The sequence below is a fragment of the Pelobates fuscus genome, chromosome 3, assembly GCF_036172605.1.
Source record: "Pelobates fuscus isolate aPelFus1 chromosome 3, aPelFus1.pri, whole genome shotgun sequence".
Classification (NCBI taxonomy): Eukaryota; Metazoa; Chordata; class Amphibia; order Anura; family Pelobatidae; genus Pelobates; species Pelobates fuscus.
The window spans coordinates 377,456,787-377,471,543 of NC_086319.1; the positions used below are offsets into that span (position 1 = coordinate 377,456,787).

Sequence of the window (14,757 nt, forward strand, 5' to 3'; positions counted from 1 at the left end):
ACTAACAAACACACACAGTCGGACACACACACACTAAGACACACACACTAACAAACACACACAGTCGGACACACACACACTAACAAACACACACAGTGGGACACACACTAACAAACACACACAGTCGGACACACACTAACAAGCACACACAGTCGGACACACACACTAACAGACACACACAGTGAGACACACACACAGTCGGACACACACACACTAACAGACACACACAGTCGGACACACACACACTAACAGACACACACTTTCGGACACACACACTAACAGACACACACACACACACAGTCACAGACACACACACACTAACAGACACACACACACTAACACACACAGTCACAGACACACACACTAACAGACACACACACTATCAGACACACACACTATCAGACACACACAGTCAGAGACACACACACACACACACACTCACATGAACACATTTTTTTTTATTTATCATTTACTCCCCCCCCCCAGCCTCCTTACCTTTGGGAATGCTGGGGGTGGGGGGGGTTCTCCCATTCCCTGGTGGTCCAGTGGCTGCAGGGCGGCACTGGCGGGCAGGCTGGGCGGCCGGCGAGGGAGCTCTTCCCCTGAGCTCTCTGCTCAGCTCCCTCGCGCGCCGCCCGCAGAGTGAGGCTGGGAGGCGGAGCCGGAATATGACGTCATATTCCGGCTCCCAGTCTCACTCTGCGGGCGGCGCGCGAGGGAGCTGAGCAGAGAGCTCAGGGGAAGAGCTCCCTCGCCGGCCGCCCAGCAACCAGCCCAGCATGTCTGTTAGCCGCAAGGCTAACAAGACATTTGCCCTGGGCATTTGGGGGCGGCATTTTTTGCCGCCCCCTGGAAAATGCCGCCCAAGGCAAATGCCTTGTTTGCCTCGCGGCTAATACGCCCCTGATCACTTGTGCAGAGGGAACTTGCTTGCATTTCAGATCTGGACTTCCCTTATGGGCAGAGTCAGTCTAATATACAAATGGTGTAGCAAAAACTAATTTGAGATCTGAGCACTGATTAACCGAAGGGCAAGCTATCGAGTTACTCTGAGCTTTTTGCCTGGTCTCAGAGCTCTCCTAGTCTTTGTTTTTGTACAACAAATAACAAGCCAGGTCAGGATGGAGAACTAGCCCAGTCAAGAGCAATTAACACAGAGAAAATTTCTAGAATAATCTAAAAGGATATGCTATACCATCAGAAACCACTCCCTTTCATCTCCCGTACCCCTACTCTCTTATCCCCCCTTTATTCCCCTTTTCTTTTTCTCTCCCCCTAAATTATAGAATCACATGAGAAATATTTCTCATTTCTCATTTTAACTACACTAGGAAAAAACAATATAATTAAGTAATTACATTGTTGTTACTATAAACGAAATTTTGTTGTTTTGTTTGTACATTTGATGTATGTATATCCATATACAATTTGTCTTAAATGTATTCAATATACTGCACGTGTACTATGGTGTATGTGCAGCAGTGTGTTTATGTGGTCTGAATGAGTGTGTGTATAGTAGTGTGTCATTGTCTAAGTGTGTACATAGCCAGTGGTGTAACTACCATGGCAGCATGGGTCTCAGCTGTGATCCGGTCCATCACTATAGGGGCCCCAACCGCACTGTTTACCCCTGCGACTGGCACAACTTTAGGGCTGGTGCCGCGGAGCGCGCGTTCGCCGGAAGACCAGCAGGAGGGGAGTGCACAGCACAGTGCTCCGCTCCTGCCAGTCACTGCATGTAGCATGGCCGAGCGGAGTGTAGTATGACAGGAAATGTTCAATGAGAGTACCGCAGTCCACTTGGCCACACTACATGGTTATGAGGGGGATAGAGGAGAGACACATAGGAGGGGAGAAGACACATGGAGGGACTAGGGGGAAGAAAGGAGACACATGGGGGATATGAGACATGTGGAGTAGCTGGAAGTGGAAGAATGAGACACATGGAGGGACTGGAGGGAGAATGAGACACATGGAGGGGCTGGAGGTAGAATGAGACACATGGAGGGGCTGGGTGTAGAATGAGACACATGGAGGGGCTGGGTGTAGAATGAGACACATGGAGGGGCTGGGTGTAGAATGAGACACATGGAGGGGCTGGGTGTAGAATGAGACACATGGTGGGGCTGGGGGGAGAATGAGACACATGGACAGATTAGGGGATTGCAATGAGACATGGGGAATTAGACACATGGAGGAGCTGGGAGGGGGTTACTGAGACACATGGAGGAGCTAGGGGGTTAATGAGACATTGAGGATCTTGATACACATAAACTGTGGAGACTGAGACACATTGAGGGGTGGAGGAAATGAGACACATGGAGGGGCTGGTGGGGGGGGGGGGGATTAGAGACACAATGAGGAGCTAGGGAAATCAATTAGATACAGGGAGGGGGCCCAGGGCACAGCTTTGAAACACAACTTAGGAAAAGATGCAAAGCCAGTGAACCACCCATGGACAGCTGTTTCATTGTTAATGCAAATCTTTAGCATGAGGTTCGTTACTGGTTACTTATTGAGGCAGTAACTATGAATCAGTGAAGAAATGTAAGAGGGGCTATGGTTGGTTAGGGCTTTATAGGTAAGGGGTTAGTATTTTAAATTGACACCTGTAGGGGACAGGAAGCCAGTGTAAGGAGCGACAGAGGGGAGAGTGTGAGAGGAGAGAAATATCAGCCTGGCAGCAGCATTCACCACAGATTGTAGGGGGGCAGTACGGCTTCTAGGGAGACCAATTAGGAGGGAATTACAGTAATCAATGCGAGAGATTACTGGAGCATGAACAAGCTCCTTGGCAGCATCCTGCTTAAGAAAGGGGCGTATGCGGGCAATGTTTTTAAGATGGAATCGACAGGTTTTAGCAACAGACTGGACATAAGGGAAACAAAGGTGAGGCCAGGATCAAAAATGACACCAAGACAGCGAGCTTGAAAGGATGGGGTGAGGCAGGTACCGTCAACCTGCAGGGAGAGTGAAGGAGGAGGATCAGTGTTATGAGGAGGAAAAATAAGAAACTCAATTTTAGAGAGATTGAGTTTCAGAAAGCGGGAGGACATCCAATCAGAGACAGAAGAGAGGCAATTGCTGACACGTTGTTGGACAGCAGGGGAGAGGTCAGGGGAGGAGAAGTATATCTGGGTGTTGGCGGCGTACAATATGGTCTTTAGCAAGTTGCTGGCGTTGATTTATTTTTTGCGAATTTGAAGACACTGTATACATTTTTCACCAAATCCAGTGAGTGCTCTCATGTGCTCTCATCATTTCTGGGGTTGATATATATTGAGCGCTGGGAAGCACCCTGGTCTATTGAGGTACATCATTACATTGACATTTTTTGGGTAGAGTGCCAGATTTCTCAAATTTTATATATACATATATATATGATCGGTACCTTGACCCCAGGCTCAAGCTACTAAGATGACCGGATGTCCAGTCTGTTTTTTACTTTCATATTATGCTTTTTAACTTTTAGTCTAGTTTCGACTGTCTGACAAATAAGCACAATTAAGCATAAAATCATGACTTGTGACATTCTGTGGTTTCTGAGGAGATGATTGCAGCTCCCCCTTAACAACCCTTCTGATCTCCTAATGTATGTATACACACACACACACACACACACACATATATATATAAAACCATTGAAATATGCTTAGTTCTGTATATATCAGCTCCTTTGGCTTTCAATATCACTTCTATGCGGATGACACACAAATCTATCTGTCCTGCCCTAATCTCTCCCCGCCTCTCTTGACTAGTGTCTCTGACTGCTTCTCTGTTATTTCTAACTGGATGGCTGCCCACTTCCTTAAGCTCAGTGTGTCCAAAACAGAACTTCTGGTCTTGCTACTGTTGTTAATGGTGCACTGCTACCATCAGCTCCACAACGCAGGCTCACTGCCTAGGTGTTCTCTTTGACTCCGACCTCTCCTTCAATCCGCTTCTCTGTGGTCTCATGTGCTTCTAACTTGACCAGGGCCGGACTGGGGATTCCAAAGCAGCCCTGGAAAATAAATATATGCCTGCCCCATAAGTCATTGCGCCATATATTGTCGCATGTAATATGTAAGGCTAGGTCTTGCCACACTAGATGATTGATATATATATATATATATATATATATCTTTTTCCAATATAAAATATTGTTCCTTTCAGAGTAAAATTTTTAATTATACAGTAAGCATACTCACAGGCAGACACAGACAATCTCACTGACACAAGCAAATTGATAAACAGCCTCATAGACAAACAATCTCACTGATATACATAAGGTCATTGACATAAAAACACAAGCTCACAGTAGCAGGCACGCACAGACACACACACACACACACACAAGCAAGCCCACTCACTAGCAGGCATGCACACACACACAGCTTAATGTAGTGGTTCTGGTGTCTATAGCCTGTCCCTGCAGGCTTTTCAATGTAAACACTGACTTTTTAGAGAAAAGGCAGTGTTTACATAGCTTCCTAGTGACAGACACTCAGACGGTCACTAGAGGTGCTTCCTGTGTCAATGTGGATTGGCTGAGATCATCAAGCTTGATGATCTCAGCCATAGAGGCAGGGCCAGTCGAGGCCCTGGGGAAAAAAGGTGAGTGGGGGAAAAAAAGGTGAGTAAAAACACACATACACACACACATACCATGACAGACACACACACACACACACACACACACTGTGACACAGACAGAAACACACACACACACCGTGACACAGACAGAAACACAGACACACCATGACAGACAGACACACCATGACAGAGACACACACATACCATGACAGACACACACCTTAAAAAAGACACACACACACCTTGACACACACACACACACACACCATAACACAGACACACTCACACAGTGACAGACACAGATTACATGACAGAGACATACACACACACCATGACACACAGACACACACACACCACGACACAGAGAGACCGTGACACAGACACACATTACATGACACAGACAGACACACACACACACCATGACAAACACACACACACATCATGACAGACAGACCGTGACACAGACAGACACACATTACATGACAGACAACCCACACAATGACACAGACACACATTGTATGACAGACAGACACACACCATGACAGACAGAGACACACACACACACACCATGACACAGACAGACACAATGACACAGACACACATTGCATGACACAGAGACACACACACACACACACCATGACACAGACAGAGACACACACACACACACACACACACACCATGACACACAGACAGACACACCATGACACACACACACACACACAATGACACAGACACACACACACACACAATGACACAGACAGACACACACATACACTCACACTGACACACAGAATTGCTACCTGTGTGCTGGCGGCCACAGGGGGAGCTCTGATGGCTGCCTGCCTGGCCCCAGGTGCCGACGGCCCACCAGGAAATTTCCCAGTATCCCGGTGGGCCAGCCCGGCCCTGAACTTGCCCTATTGCAGTCTATAATGAATGCACCGGCGAGGCTCATCTTCCTGTCCCCCCACAACTCCCACGTCTCACCCCTCTGTCAGTCCTGTAAGATATAAGGCTCCAGGGGCGGACTGACCGGTCGGGCACTTCGGACATGGTCTGAGGGCCCGGCCGGGAGTGGGGCCCGCCATCAGGGGGCCTGGCCGCCCCTTTAAATGCTGCAGCCGCCTGAGCGCTCTCTTAAGAGCCTCAGGCGGCTGCAGCTTCTCACCTACCCTCCCCTGTAGCGTGGCCGAGCTGCACTCCGGTCCGCTGTGCCCGGCCGGAGTGATAGGAAGGTGCACACTGAGTGTGCACCTTCCTGTCAGTCCGGCCGGGTACAGGAAACAGGAGTTTGTTTCCTGTACCCGGCCGGACTGACAGAAAGGTGCACACTCAGTGTGCACCTTCCTATCACTCCGGCCGGGCACTGCGGACCGGAGTGCAGCTCGGCCACGCTACAGGGGAGGGGGTGAGAACAAAGGGGGGGGGAGGGGGTAAGAACAAAGAGGGAGGGGGGGTAAGAACAAAGAGAGAGGGAGGGGGTTAAGAACAAAGAGGGAGGGAGGGGGGTGGTAAGAACAAAGAGGGAGGGGGGTAAGAACAGAGAGGGAGGGAGGGGGGTAAGAACAGAGAGGGAGGGAGGGGGGGTAAGAACAAAGAGGGATGGGGGTAAGAACAAAGAGGGATGGGGGTAAGAACAAAGAGGGATGGGGTAAGAACAAAGAGGGATGGGGTAAGAACAAAGAGGGATGGGGTAAGAACAAAGAGGGAGGGGGGTAAGAACAAAGAGGGGAGGGGGGTAAGAACAGAGAGGGAGGGGGGGGTAAGAACAGAGAGGGCTGGGGGGTAAGAAGAAGGAGGGAGGGGGGTAAAAAGAGGGAGGGGGTAAGAAGAAAGAGGGGTAAGAAGAGAAAGGGAGGGGGTAAGAAGAAAGAGGGAGGGGGTAAGAAGAAAGAGGGAGGGGGGTAAGAAGAAAGAGGGAGGGGGTAAGAAGAAAGAGGGAGGGGGGTAAGAAGAAAGAGGGAGGGGGGTAAGAAGATAAAGGGAGGGGGTAAGAAGATAAAGGGAGGGGGTAAGAAGATAAAGGGAGGGGTAAGAAGAGAAAGGAGGGGGGTAAGAAGAGAGAGGGAGGGGGGTAAGAAGAGAGAGGGGGGTAAGAAGAGAAAGGGAAGTGGTAAGAAGAGAGAGGGGGGTAAGAAGAGAGAGAGAGGGGGGTAAGAAGAGAGAGAGAGGGGGGTAAGAAGAGAGGGAGGGGGGTAAGAAGGGAGGGAGGGGGGTAAGAAGGGAGAGGGAGGGGGGAGTAAGAAGAGAGGAGGGGGTAAGAAGAGGGGGAGGGGGGAGTAAGAAGGGAGGGGGGGAGTAAAAAGAGGAAGGGGGAGTAAAAAGAGGAAGGGGGAGTAAGAAGAAGGGGAGGGGGAGTAAGAAGAGGGGGAGGGGGGAGTAAGAAGAGGGGGGGTAAGAAGAGGGGGGCAAGAAGAGGGGGAATGGGGAGTAAGAAGAGGGGGTAGGGGGTAAGAAGAGGGGGGAGGGGGTAAGAAGAGGGGGAAGTAAGAAGAGGGAGGAGTAAGAAGAGGGGGAGGGGGAAGTAAGAAGAGGGGAAGAGTAAGAAGGGGGAGTAAGAAGAGGGGGAGGGGGGAGTAAGAAGAGGGGGAGAGTAAGAAGGGGGTAAGAAGAGGGGGAGGGGGGAGTAAGAGGAGGGCAATTGCCCCCTCCCCTGTCCGCAGGCACCGTGCGGGCAGGGGAGGGAGGAAGAGAGGACCCGGGAGCTCACCCTTCAGCTCCTCTGGGTCCTTCTTGCACGAGCACAGATCGTTGCTGTGGTTACCACGGCAACGTTACGGCTCTTGCGAGAGTAAACTCGGACTAGGGATTCCTGGTGGTCGCAGTGGTGAGAGTGAACTCTAGCCCCATAAACACACTGCCTCCATACACCCACACACACCATACACATTTACACACATTGCCTCACACACACACACACATACACTGCCCACCCATACACACACAGCCCCCCATACTAACATTGCCACACACATACACAGCCCCCTCATACACACATTGCCCCACACACCCTACACATTCACACACTACACCCCCTCACACACACTGAACCTTTCACACACACTGCACCCCTTACACATTGCACCACTGCTCCTATACCCTACTACAGCCTCATATCCCAGCAGACCCCAGGTAAGTTGTCAAACTGTTCTTAAACGGTTTGACTACTTACTCTGAAAGGGGGGCCCGGCCCTCCTGGCACCATAACGACTACACAGAGCAGTAGTGGTTATTGTGCATGTATTATTTCTTTAAATAATCTACAAGTGCCCCAGTAGCCAGCAAGCCAGCCAGCCCACAGGCCGGCCAGCCAGCCAGCCAGCCCACAGGCCGGCCAGCCAGCCCACAGGCTGGCCAGTAGCCAGCCAGCCCACAGGCCACCAGTTAGGCTTACAGCCAGCAAGCCCACAGCCTGCCAACCACAGCCAGCAAGCCACAGCCTGCCAGCCAGCAAGCCACAGCCAGCAAGCCAACAGCCTGCCAGCGGCAGCCAGCAAGCCCACAGCCTGCCGGCAGTAGCCAGCAAGCCCACAGCCTGCCAGCAGTAGCCAGCAAGCCCACAGCCTGCCAGCAAGCCCACAGCCTGCCACCCAGCAACAGTAATTAAGGTAAGAGGAGCCAACTTGGCCTAGGTATCAGCGAGCTATGTTGTGTTGCTATATTGTGAATAGGAACCAGAGTGTTGGAGAGACCCCCCTCCAGGCCCCATTAGACTCCATTGTAGTCTCTAATGGGACCTGGAGGAAATTCTTTCTAACACACTCTCTAAAGGACACTGAGATAGCCTCTGCTAGAATGCTCCCCCCCTCCATGGCCCATTAGCCCTCAATTGTAGTCTCTACTGGGGCCTGGAGGCGACTGTTTCCAGCAGGGACACTGAAATGGCCTCTGTTAGAAAGACCCCCTTCCAAGCCTATTAGACTCCATTGTAGTCTCTAATAGGGCCTGGAGGGGATTCTTTCTAACACACTCTCTAAAGGACACTGAGATAGCCTCTGCTAGAAAGACCATGGCCCATTAGCCCTCAATTGTAGTCTCTACTGGGGCCTCGAAGGGATTATTGCACTTTTGTTCCTTGTGTCTAAAGATTGTGTAGGGTGTGGCTGGAGGCGGTGCATGGAGGCGGGATATGGGTGGCGCTTGCTGCGGAGTATGGGTGGGGCCTGTAAGGGGGCCCTTGATTTATTTTGCCCGGGGGCCCTGAGGGTTCTCAGTCCGCCCCTGTAAGGCTCAATATAAAATTCTGGTTCTTGCTTTTAAATCTTTGCATAATGCTACTCCCACCTATCTATCCTCACTAATACACAAATATGTCTCGTCTAGGTGAATACACCCAGTGTCCACTCCTTCAAAGAAAATCATTAAAAACTAATTTTTTCACAAAAGCGGATCAATGAAACTGTTAATGGCCCACAAATGATTTATCTACTGCAACTGTCATAAAAAACCCACACCACGTCTTCATTTAATACTAATCTACTAATCTACCAATCTACTTCCCTAATACTTCCCTTACCTTTTGTGTCACTTTACCCCACTCCCTCTACCATGTAAGCTCGTTGAGCAGGACCCTCAACCCTTCTGTTCCTGTGCGTCAAACTTGAACAAAAAACCCCACAAATATAGTGTAATACAGCTTACAAAAAAGTGCAGGAGAATGGTGGTAGAGCACTCACAAGATAATAGTAAATAATAGGCATATCACCCCATAGGGTTATATATCCAGCAGTGTTGTCTTGTCCCAATAGATATCTTGCGATATATATATATATATATATTCAATTGATGTAAAGATAGTGCAATCTTGTAAGATAAGAGACAATTTAATGGGCAAATGCACTTACAAACAAATAAGGTAAAACTGCAAATCGGCACAGCAAGTGGATTTCAGGAAACCGGTGAGACGAACTGGGGGGGAATGAGACACATGGACAGAGCAGGGAAGGGTGAGACATGGGGAATGAGACACATGGAGGATCTGGGAGGGGGAGAATGAGACACATGGAGGGGCAGGGGGGAATGAGACACATGGACAGACCAGGGAAGGGTGAGACATAGGGAATGAGACACATGGAGGATCTGGGAGGGGGAGAATGAGACACATGGAGAAGCTAGGGAGTGAATAAGACATGGAGGGTCTTGGGGGGAAATGAGACACATGGAGGGGCTGTGGGGAATGAGACACATGGACAGACCAGGGAAGGGTGAGACATAGGGAATGAGACACATGGAGGATCTGGGAGGGGGAGAATGAGACACATGGAGAAGCTAGGGAGTGAATAAGACATGGAGGGTCTTGGGGGGAAATGAGACACATGGAGGGGCTGTGGGGAATGAGACACATGGACAGACCAGGGAAGGGTGAGACATAGGGAATGAGGCACATGGAGAATCTGGAGGACATTAGATATAAACCCAGCACTGTCTGAGCCTGTCCTGATAATCTGCAGTCAGGAGGTCTCTGTATATTATATGTAAACCCAGCACTGTCTGAGCCTGTCCTGATAATCTGCAGTCAGGAGGTCTCTGTATATTATATATAAACCCAGCACTGTCTCAGCCTGTCCTGATAATCTGCTGTTAGGAGGTCTCTGTATATTATATATACACTCAGCACTGTCTGAACCTGTCCTGATAATCTGCAGTCAGGAGGTCTCTGTGTATTATATATATATAAACCTAGCACTGTCTGAGCCTGTCCTGATAATCTGCAGTCAGGAGGTCTCTGTATATTATATATAAACCCAGCACTGTCTGAGCCTGTCCTGATAATCTGCAGTCAGGAGGTCTCTGTATATTATATATAAACCCAGCACTGTCTGAGCCTGTCCTGATAATCTGCAGTCAGGAGGTCTCTGTATATTATATATAAACCCAGCACTGTCTGAGCCTGTCCTGATAATCTGCAGTCAGGAGGTCTCTGTATATTATATATAAACCCAGCACTGTCTCAGCCTGTCCTGATAATCTGCAGTCAGGAGGTCTCTGTATATTATATATAAACCCAGCACTGTCTCAGCCTGTCCTGATAATCATAATATTCAACACATTAAAATGTTACAATATAATTACAATATGTTGATGGTGACTGACCTTTATAAACATGCTCCTTTCATTCTTTAATTTCTAACCTGTTAGAAAGTTATCTTGCACCTTGAATCCATCATGGTCTCATCTGTGGGTTGCTCTTTCAAGGTGTGCAGTTCACAAGGAAAATACCTCCAGGCATTTAACATCCAATTCCAGGAAAACCCAGATATACGAGATGCCTCACCGTGTTACCTTGTGTCAGGAGAGGGGGAGTCTGTTTCACAGCTGTTTGAATAATTCACAAATTGCTAAAATGTACTGAGTTGAGCCACCAGCTGGTGGAAAGAATTAATACATGTCCCAAAGCCACAGGGGTAGTAGTCCTTTAAAATATAGCTCCCTCCTACTTTCTGTCTTTAGTTTTCCTCTGTTTGATTTTCTTGCCTTTATTTTCAATTACATTTGATAAACTACTAGTGTTAACCCTTACTAGTCAACACTAGTAACCGAGTAACTGAGTAACTAGTAATGCAACTGAGCCTCAGTAACTCTTATTAAAAAAAATCTAGTTTTTTTTAGCTGGGGTGCTTTTTAAAAATTCTCTAATGCTATGATGTTTGACCTATGTATGTTATTAAATTGCCAGTGCGTGTTCACTGCAAGGATTAGACATGCTTAGACTAATGGTAGTACTCTTGTCTTGCAATATACCCAATAAATAAAAATTAGCACCGACAAAAAAAAAGCTCCCCACTGAATTTGTATCTCAGACGCCAATAGGTACAGAATTTTCAGTAGCCCTCTCCTCCCAAAAGTAGAATGTTTGTGATAGAATGTGAACGCTGTTTGTGAATACTGTGTTTGAATTCTCTCGGATCCTGCCTCACCGACTGACTGCCGTGTACCTGGAATCAAGGTGTCTGCAGCAGCAATTTGAGTTCGGTGTCAGTTCCTTGTTGAATTGTGTACCTCTTCCTTATTTATTATCTACTCGTTATGTTTCTGCTAATTTCCTTTCAATGCTAGCCACTGTCTGACTTGTCGCTGAAGGCCTTAACATCTTTTGGTTTAACCAACTCTGTGCTAATCTTGCTGATGGTGTAAACCTTGCTGTAGAAACGCTATACTTCTCAAAATATACCGTGAAAAGGAAATGACCCAGTCGCATCCTATCTGGAAGGACTTTTTCTAAAGTGCGATGAACACTCTGCATTACAATCTTTATCAAAGACACAGTATAACTGATGTAACCAATTTTTGTCCAGTTCACTGTCTGGTCTGGTTTGATAATAATGTCCTTGTCCTATTTGATGGTAACACTACCTTGTGAAACATTCCCCTCTACACTGACTATTTATTTTGTATTTTAGCAGTCTTTTTGATTACAGACTTTCTGTCGTTACCCCCCTACCAAATTATTGTTTCAATTTCTTTCCAGTGGTGACTCTGCTTTTCCATTTCTAGTATCACCTTCCCTACAATTTTGTACCCGTACCCTTAATCCATTAATTTTTTTATTCTCCTCTGTCCTTTACTTTTATTTACTATGCTGGAAGACATAGTTTCACCCACCAATTTTGCATGTTTTTTATTACACGTATCCCTTTACACTTAGGGGGAAGATGTCTTGGGGAACATGCTGTATAGCGTACACATTCTCAACGTGCCTCTCAACATGATTGTGGTGGAACCAGCCTCGCCACTGGGCATTGGAGAAGACTGATTGCCAGCCTCCTGCCCTGTGACTATGGCCCCATGTTGAAATGCTTGATTTTCCCCTCCAAAAGCTGGGTCATTCGGTACTTTCCCTATGTGAGCAGTGTTACCCCAGATAGCTATGCCATGGAGCCCATTCGTATAACGAAAGACTATGTGAAAGACTTTGGCTCCATGGCAATTGAACGGAATGTATGTGATCTGAGCGCCATTCATTAATAATGTGCGCTCAGATCTAAGCTATCTGAGGATATGTTGAATGTACCTGTTTTATGCAATAGCTGCACAGTTATATATTTGTTTGTATTTTATTGTATTTTGCTACCATGTGGCTAATTAAGTTTTGCCTCTGTCCTTGGAGATAATTGGATTACTTCCCAATTATCTCCAGGATAGAAGACTCTGTGGAACTGGTTTTGGGCAGAAAAGCCATGCTTCATTTGGTCACAAAGGACGTTGATCTAACTTTTGACCCACTGGACCAATTTATATGATTTTGATGTATGTGTGTATTTGTGTATGTGAATGTGATGCATACTTTTAAAGTTATGAATATTGTGTAAAACTGTGTATTTTCCTGCCTGTGATAATTATATTAACCCATTGTGTAAGGTAATTGTATCACAGGCAGAGGGGAGGATTTTGTGTGGGAGTGTCTGAGTGTATTGTACATGTTTATTGGTTGTTTTACAAAACCCTGTGGGTGGTACTAATGTGTAAGAATGTGTATATAAGAACAATAAACCCACAGCTCTACTCAGTCAGTTCTACTTCACCCTCAATTTGGAGTGCCGTCTCTTATTGGGGGAATCTGCTACAAGGGCTATGCTAGTCATACTCTCTTGCTATATCATGTAGCGGAGTAGTAGGGGTTAATCCACGGTATCTCCGCTGGTAGTCAGGATAAGCAGGTAAAACACAGGTAGCGTAGTAATAATCCCTTCCTCCCAAGAACTAGACGACACATAGCTTGGAGGTCAACTGAGGTTTTTAATTACAGGCACAGTATTTATGTGGTTACAATTGTATGGGGTTTCCCGAGTCACAATGCAGGGTTTGTCCAGTAGGGGACTACATGGGGGACTGGATTTTACAGACAGAATACCCAGCATACATTGCTGTACCAATGAGATAATTATCCCAGAATGCATTGCTAATGGGATTATCCCTTGGTACAGAGAAATACAGTTTTTATTTTAAAATCTATAACCAACATAATATTCACGCTAGACAGCTTTTTAACCATTTATTGCACAATGCAGATAACAGTAGAAGAAATATACAGCTTGCTTGAATATACGGTTTTAAGTCTTATAAGTGGCCAGACTCGCCACATATCACTACTAAGCTCTTGTAAGAGCTTGTTCTTGGCTTGCTCTCTGGAGGAGTCTACGGTGGTTAGGGTGTCTGCTGCAGTGCTTGGAGTCCTCAGGAAGTGCTAGGAGCATCCTTCAACGGAGGTACCCAGTCGGGGTGCCAGGTGATCCGTTACACTGTTAAAGTTGCAAATGCTATTCCTGCAATTTGAACAACAATTCCTTAGGCGTCAAATCTGCAACTACAATGTTTCAAGAACTGGAACAATGACCTTACACTGCCAAAGACACAACTGGAACAACAGCGAATGTACATCCATGACAATGTTAAATCTAAAAGGAATGACTTGAAAAATCACTGACATGGCAACAGGTAGGCCCAGATTTGATGGTAGATTTATTGGGCCTACCAGAAAACCCCAGAGCTTTCACATTACTACAAATGGTTTAGAACAGTCTCCTCCTGAAATGTCAACACCTCTTCAAACTGAAACAGTATAGGGAACAAAAAGACCCACTGACTTACTCACAGGAGCAGTCGTTGTCAAGTTACTCAATTTTATTTTAGACAAATGGCCAATCTGTTCCAAAAAAATTGTATTAAAGCTCTATATAGTTTTTTTAGTATCAAAAGAGAGCAACTGTGAGGCATACCCTTTTGCGGAGTTTCCCAAGTCATGCTCTAGTGTAAATGTGATTGTAATGTATGAAGGATTGAAAGAGGGTTCTTTTCTAATTAATAATTTTTGCTCTAGTAATGTCCAAGATTTGAACAATGTATATAAGAGGAAAAAAAATGAACCACGTTAGAGCAAGAAAAAATAGATATAGCACTAATCCAACACATTGGGTAAATACACAGGAAAAGTTTAACCCCTTAAGGACCAAACTTCTGGAATAAAAGGGAATCATGACATGTCACACATGTCATGTGTCCTTAACCCCTTAAGGACACATGACATGTGTGACATGTCATGATTCCCTTTTATTCCAGAAGTTTGGTCCTTAAGGGGTTAAGGGGTTAAACTACATTGGAATTTTCCTCACCAATTTATGTTGTGTGTTATAAAGAAAAAGTTGGGTCACTTTAATTCTAATTAGAGATTAATTTTCACTGGGA

The 14,757-nt window shown here is 46.7% G+C and overlaps 1 protein-coding gene across 1 annotated transcript in view; it reads right to left on the reverse strand.

Moving 5' to 3' along the window:
* The window catches only part of LOC134601446 (beta-1,3-galactosyltransferase 2-like), a 54,355-nt gene extending 43,540 nt beyond the window's left edge, over positions 1-10,815 (reverse strand). Inside the window, exon 1 of the mRNA XM_063445935.1 lies at positions 10,669-10,815. The gene's annotated coding sequence lies outside the window, so the exon portion shown is untranslated. The remainder of the gene's footprint in view (positions 1-10,668) is intronic.
* Between the last annotated feature and the right edge of the window lie 3,942 nt (positions 10,816-14,757).